Source organism: Engraulis encrasicolus, chromosome 21 (assembly GCF_034702125.1).
Source record: "Engraulis encrasicolus isolate BLACKSEA-1 chromosome 21, IST_EnEncr_1.0, whole genome shotgun sequence".
Classification (NCBI taxonomy): Eukaryota; Metazoa; Chordata; class Actinopteri; order Clupeiformes; family Engraulidae; genus Engraulis; species Engraulis encrasicolus.
The window spans coordinates 14174206-14181705 of record NC_085877.1 but is presented as its reverse complement, the minus strand read 5'-3'; the positions used below and the strand labels follow the sequence as shown (position 1 = coordinate 14181705).

Genomic DNA, 7500 nt, shown 5'->3' with positions numbered 1-7500 from the left:
TGATATTGGTAGTAGCATACAAATGGATGGATTGTGGCCTGCAGGTTGTTCCAGTGAAATGATTGAATAGCATCTTGAATTACAAAACTATAGTTTTCTGCAAAGTCTGCTACCACTAAAAACGTTCCTGGTTCAAGGGAGTCACGATCCTGTTGGTAAAACATGCTCTGCTGTTTTGCAATGAAATCATGATGCATGACCTTGGGAAGACTACACACAAAGGTTTCCAGAAACTCATTTACTGGCTGTGTCTTAGTTTCAAGTGTTGACCTATCTGTTGATGTCCATTGTTTGAACTCCACATTATCTATCATGCAATTTTCCATGTATTTTTCCAGTCTCCAAAGAAGATTGGGAGTTCCTGGACACACTGTACAGTCCTGAAGGAAGCAGCTAATGCTTGGAGGGTTGCACTGTATTGCTCCAATACAGTCCCGGTAGTGTTTAATCTCACCATTGGAAACAGTATCAAAACGTGCTCCATCAAACAACAGTTTTATATTTTGATGTATTGTACACACACATACACAATGTGTACCACTGGATCCTGCAAGAACACACTGTCTGGGTCGCAATATGGAAAATTTGGTGAAGCCAATTTTCACTTCTGGATGCTTGTCTTTAAAGTGTTGAAAAGCTTCACGTAGGTTGCAAAGTACAAGCCTTTTTTGAAGGAGCTGCCTCTTGCCACCGACATTGATTGACAGACAGTCTTTCATACCAGGCATCACCCGACTGACAGACTCAGACAAATAGAACTTTTCTACTGTCTCTACTGTTTGTGTGGATAGTCTATTTCCAGGCTTTGGATTAGGTACTGTCAAAACCCCATGCTCCTTTGCCAGTTGTTTTGATTTTACTGCCATGTGTTCTGTGGTTTGAAATTCTGTCATTATTTTTCTCACACTCCAACTTCCAGGTAATGCAGTTAGGATCTGCAGCTTGTCACTTCTGGCAGATGAACTTCTGAACTTTTCGCGGAGCTGATGTATCATTTCTTCTCCGTCATCTTTCCATGGTCTGAGTGGTTGTCCGGTGGCAGCTTCAATCTTTCCCCGTATCTTTCTTGCAATATTCTCCACTTTTCTTTTAGCATAGGTTCCCTTGGCCACTCTCTTTAAGCGGATTGGAGATTCACCAATCGATGATAAAGTGGCATTAAGATTGCATAGCTCAACATTTGCATATTCCATGTCAGAAGTTGCAGAGGTTGAGGGGCCAGCCACAGCTACTGAAGGGTCTGAAATGTCAGGCTGTGAGATTGGCTCTGTTGTGACTGTTGTTTTCAGCTTCATGTAGCAGTTCCTGCAGACGCGCTGTCCAATCCTCAGGCTGAGTGTCGGATGATGTTCTATGGCATCCTCAGGCAGATCTCTCAAGTCACGAGTTATTCTTTTACGATGACCATTAAAAGGGTCAGAACATTTTTGATGTAAAAGCCTCAAATAATGCCTCTTTGAAGACATGGCAAGGTTCAATGCTGCAGTAACCTGAACAACTCAGTCCAATGCATGTGCATAAAGTTCAGTGCACCCAACAGCAAGCCCGTTAAGTAGACTGATCACACCTGCACTTGCACACCATTCACTTAATGCATTGAATTAGTGATGCCTGGGTCAATCTGTGACATCAGACACTAAGTGTGAGGTGGGGTACTCATGTCAGGTAGTGTACTTGCAACCCATTTTGAACCTTTATGTCCCATTATCTCTGAAATGAATAATAACCCGAACACCAGCATTTGAGGTGTTGCTCATGACATTGCCGGCTACGTTTGGACAAGGAACTGGCCATTTTAAAATATGAGTTTTTTAGATATTCAATTTTTAATTTTTCAATTTATAATAATTCATATTCTGAGAGTAGTTGTATTCCAAGGTTCACATGGCAAAGGTCCATGTGATGGCGTTGGAGGGACAGTTAAACGGCTTGCTGCACGAGCAAGTCTGCAACGTCCTATTGACAATCAAATTGTAACGCCAAACCAACTGTTTGAATTTGTCAAGGATAATGTCAAGAACATCCATTGCCAGTTTGCCACAACAGAGATGTACCATCATGAAGCTGAGAACCTGTTGAAAAGGTTTGAATCTGCAAGAACTATTCCAGGTACTCAAAAACTACACAGCTTCTGCCCATTGTCAATGGACACAGTGGAAGTTAGGCCGTTTTCAGCATTCAGAGAAGGCAGAGTTGAAAGAGTGAGCTCAGTAAAGGAATGTGTTACATTTTCAAGCATCAAAGGGTATGTTGTAGCTGTATATGATGGCAACTGGTGGCTAGCATGTGTTGAGGAATGTATGCCGAGCACTGGAGAGGTGAAACTGAACTTCCTGCATCCTCATGGACCATCTCCATCCTTCACTTTTCCCTTCAGACCAGATAGACTTGTCATGGATCATCAGGATGTGCTTCTGGTAGTGGAACCTGTAACTGCAACGGGACGTACTTACACATTATCTACAAAAGACACAGCTGCTGCTTCAAATGCACTGGTAGAGTACAAAATGAGAGTGTAGCCATTGATTATCTCTTTAAAGTACGGTAAAGGGAGGATGGCACAGGAACACACAGAGAAGGAATGTTCAAACATTCACATATCATCATTTGGTGTGTATAAATGGACATCTGCTTTAGTTTCTGAAAACTGGGACGATGGACACTGACCTTTTTTGTTTTGTTTTTGTTTTGTCATGTGATGCTACTATGGTATTACCATATTATTAGTAAGTGGTCTGTATGATGCCATATGTGTGAGTCAAATTCTCTCTGAAATGAATAAAGAACCGAACACCAGCATTTGAGGTGTTGCTCATGACATTGCTGGCTACGTTTAGACAAGGAACTGGCCATTTTAAAATATGAGTTTTTTAGATATTCCATTTTTAATTTTTCAATTTATCATAATTCATATTCTGAGAGTAGTTGTATTCCAAGGTGATTGTGTAATATGTAGAGCCAGAAAAGAGCTTTCAAACAACACCACAGGCATCTTTTTGTGACTAACACTGACTGATATATTCAAGGCTGAATGTATAGTGTCCTACCCTCACATGTGAACCTTTCCTAGTCTGTTTCTCCCTTAATATTAGTGTCAGATTCAAACCAATGCAGTTCTGTGGTGCTACCTTGCTACTGAAAAGGCACACCAAGTATGATTGAAATCCGGGTCGGTCGGGTCCCAAAGTGTCTGATTTCACGTGAAATGACCCATTGTCCTAATGTGTGATGGCCCTTTTCTCTGTGAAACGCAGATGAAAATGAACGCTATTAACGTCAACCTAATGCATGGAATTTGTGACAGCTGTGAGTGTCACTATGTGATTGTTGAAGGGGTATCTCAATTCGTAGGGGTTAGGTTTCAAGCCCTACACCTTACAGCTTCGTTTGAAAGCACGAGGGGCATGGGGAAGGCGTAGGGGTAGGGGTGGAAATTGCAAATGGGAAAGGCCCTATAAGCCTCAGTAGGAACAGGGACATGTACAGTACCAGGCCAAAACTTGATCATTACCAGTGCTATACATCACAGAGTCCGTTAAGTTGACAAGCCAACCAAGCTAATTAACGACACTGTACTTCTATCATAGGCAAAACCAGGGCACAGTCATCAATTATATTTCCCAGAAATAGGTCTTTGTACAGTACAAAGTATTCATCTGTAACACATGAACTCCAGCAATATGCTCACAAGTATGTTAGAATGTCCTTAAAGGTGCATTGTGTAGGATGGTGGCCAGAGTAGGTATTGCAACTATGCTGTTCATTGAAACTGTGCTATCTACTGCCAAGTTTTATCCTTCCATGAAGATTTACTAAATAATGAGCTGATACTTACTAGTATGACCCAAGTACAATAGGTTTTGCAGCTAAAATGTCTATTTCTGGAAATTCAAAATGGTGGACATTGGAGAAGATCTCTTCTTTCATGTATAAAAAGTGCAATTTTCCCAGTCATCATGAAAACTGAAAAGAAAATTCATGAAAAGGGTAGCATTTGTGAATGGCCAGCATGAATTCTAGAGATAAACTTCAAAAAATATTACACAGTGCACCTTTAAAATGAGGTGTGTGTGTGTGCGTGTGCGAGAGAGAGAGAGAGAGAGAGAGAGAGAGAGAGAGAGAGAGAGAGAGAGAGAGAGAGAGAGAGAGAGAGAGAGAGAGAGAGAGAGAGAGAGAGAGAGAGAGAGAGAGAGAGAGAGAGAGAGAGAGAGCACATAAAAATAAATCAGGAACTCCACATGAATAATAATGACGCAGGGAAAGCTTAAAATGAACAATCCTTGATTACTTTCCGAAAGCATATGCTTGACCCCTTGCATAAGCTACTTTCCAGTGGGGTGAGAAACAGCAGGCTATGGGCTTTTTAAACCACCTCTTAAAACACTTCTCAGCTTCTTTATGCATAATCATTTGCTTCCCTTGAGAACTTGGGTTGCTATCTTACTTATAATTTTCAGTGTTTGTCAGAACTGTCAAATGTGTGCCAAAATCGCACATGCAAATGCAATAAATCCTCTTTGGTGTGTGTGTGTGTGTGTGTGTGTGTGTGTGTGTGTGTGTGAGAGAGAGAGAGAGGGAGAGAGAGAGAGAGAGAGAGAGAGAGAGAGAGAGAGAGAGAGAGAGAGAGAGAGAGAGAGAGAGAGAGAGAGTCCAATGGGAATAGGTATAAAAATACATATCCTTGTGTAATATAGGTCATATTTTTAACGGTTATGTTTACTTTATGTGAAGTACATTATAGCACAGTAGGAACATTTTGATCCTAACATTTGTATTCCCCTTGAACACAGCTAACATTTACATAATGAAAAAGAAAATCAGCTGCTGCTTTCATTAGTTGTATATAACCTACCTACTGTACATACAGTAGGCTATGTTTAAAATGGCCATTCATGTAAATAGCAGTAATCATTCATCGTCACCGATCTGCACATTGCACATGAGGAGCAGAGATGAGAACCATCAATTTATGGCCCGAGCTTCATAGCTGATTACAGCAGACAGGACCAGGTTAGTATCGACCACTGAGCTGAGGGGTCATTGTTAAGACGACAATGTTCCTCTATCGACGCTAACCTTCCACCTCAGACGTTTTGGGATCTATAAAAAATGTGTAAATTGTAAGAGCTGTTGCTCTGGCACTGCACCATATATTTAAAGAAGCTTGTGATTGTACACCTCCCTTTGAGTTAAATAATTGGGTTTGCCCATTGTCCGTTTCATGCAGCCATTCTCTTGGTTCGGTTATGTTACTTCGACTCTCATTCCAAGCTAGCAAGCAAGCTAGCTATTATCACTGAATTTTATGGGAGCGGCTAGCTGCTAACTGGTCCAGTGTGTTTGAATTATACATGCTAGCTTGGATGTATAATTCGCATTGTCAGACTCAGAGAACAGCTGGAAATACAGATGGAGGCAAAACGTAATTATTCAATTAAAGTGGGGGTGTAAAATGAGCTTAGTTAACAGTAACGAAAACATTAAAAATCTTTGAAGAAAATGTAGCTGTGAATGTCAATAGAGGACAGTGTGTACTGAGAACACCACCAGTGACTTCCTATTGATTTGGCCCGGGTGTGAATAACAGTTATTGGCCTTTTGGACCATCGTTTCATTCATCATTCATCAAATGCAACACATAGGTAGTCCACCGATTGCATTGGTTACGCCGACAATGGAAACTATCAATCACATTCAAGCTTCATACGTCACCACTTCACACCGGGTTAGTATTGATCTCTGGGCAGAGGTTTCATTACTAAGGTGATGATGGCTCCTCCACTGACAATTAACCTCTACCGTTCACCTCAGGCAGCTCCAGGGAGTCAAGTGTAGTTAAGCTCTACCCTTCTCCTACCATTTATTACTAAATATTTCTCCTGATGCTAAAAACATTTGAAAACATCAGAAAGCGGAGTGAATAAAGCTCGCCATTTATAATCGTGTTTTTGGGTCATGGTGTCCTTGCGGGCACTGACAATGTGAACTTTCATTCTCCTAACACTTGCAGTACACAACCACATTTCTCCTAACGCTGAAAAACACTCAAGCCTTTCAAAAAACAGAAAAACAAATTCAGCCCTGAATGCCTATGGCAGAACTGCACACTGCTGTGAAGGACTCATCATTGACTTCCTATTGATTTTGTTCAGGTGTGAATAAACTTCAACGGTTTCTAAACATCCTTTTGGCTCATCTTTTCTGTAATTCATCAAATGCAACGCAGATGTACTCCCTGGTTACACTGACAATGTGAACCACCATCTACAAACACTACAAACTTTAGAAACACTAAAAAACTAAATGCAGCTGTGAATGCATATGGGAGACTGTGCATGCTGTGGAGGCCTCCCTGTTGCCATCCTGATTGATTTTATTCAGGTGTGAATAAACCTTGCCGTTTCCAAATGTACTTATGGTTCAAAGCTTCCATCATTCATCAAACATAACTCAGACATAAACCCAAGTCACATTGGTTACAATGTGAACTATCAATCTTATTTCAGCTTCATATTGGTTGACAGCCAAATCGATCAACTTAGCACATGTAAACACCATGGCTTACAAGCAGTCTTAGCAGCTGAAGTGGAATTGTTACTCAGACAATAGTTCAAGGCTTGGCCCAGTATTGGTCTGGCCCAGTCCTGTATAAACGTCTCCAAGATCTAGTCTAAAGTTCAAGCACCAGGTTTAGCACAGTATGAATGGGCCTATTGATCACCTGACCAGTGGGTCATTGTTAAGGTGGCCCCATGGTTCCTCCACAACCAAGAGTAAGTTTCAACCTGAAGAGCTTGGGGTAACTTGAAGGAAGTTTAATATCTGATCAAGAACTACCATTACCCAAACATATGTGCAGTCGTGTATGGTATCTCCTAACACTAAAAACATTAAACATTGAAAAAGAATTGTCGCTGAATATGCATGCTATACTGCGAATGACTGACCATTGCCTTCCCATTGATTTTGTTCAGGTGCGTCCAACCATCCTTCTGGTTCATCCATCATTCAAACATGAATAAGAAGTAAACCCAGGTCACAACTATCAATCCCATTCTCCATAGCCAATCAGACCAGGTTAGCATCGATCACCAGAAGAAGGGGTCATCATTAAGGAGATGAAGCTTCCTCCAAGGACACTAACCTTTGACCCGAAGGGCTCAGGAAACTATCAATAACGTTTAATCTCTAGCTACCGTAAGACCAACCTAAAAAAAATCCCTCAAAAACACTCTGTGAAAGTTGTTATTTTTGCACACCTCAGCTGGCAGGAGCGTTGGAGATGACCCATGGGTCGCTTATCAGACAAACTATAAAAACTCCCGCACACTTTTTAATACACAATGCTTCGGTTCCAGACCTGCATCAGGTAAATCAACTGGTCCTCTTGGAGGGTGATATGTTCAAGAAATACTGAAAGCGCAGGCACCTCAGTTGATTGAAGAAGTAGAAACCCCCAAACTTTATTATGTGGGCAAATGCATAAAAAAACACCAACAC

The 7500-nt window shown here is 41.2% G+C and overlaps 1 protein-coding gene across 1 annotated transcript in view; it reads right to left on the bottom strand.

Annotated features, from left to right (window-relative positions):
* pcxb (pyruvate carboxylase b) overlaps positions 1-7500 on the bottom strand; it is a 640714-nt gene that overhangs the window by 58106 nt on the left and 575108 nt on the right. The window lies entirely within an intron of this gene.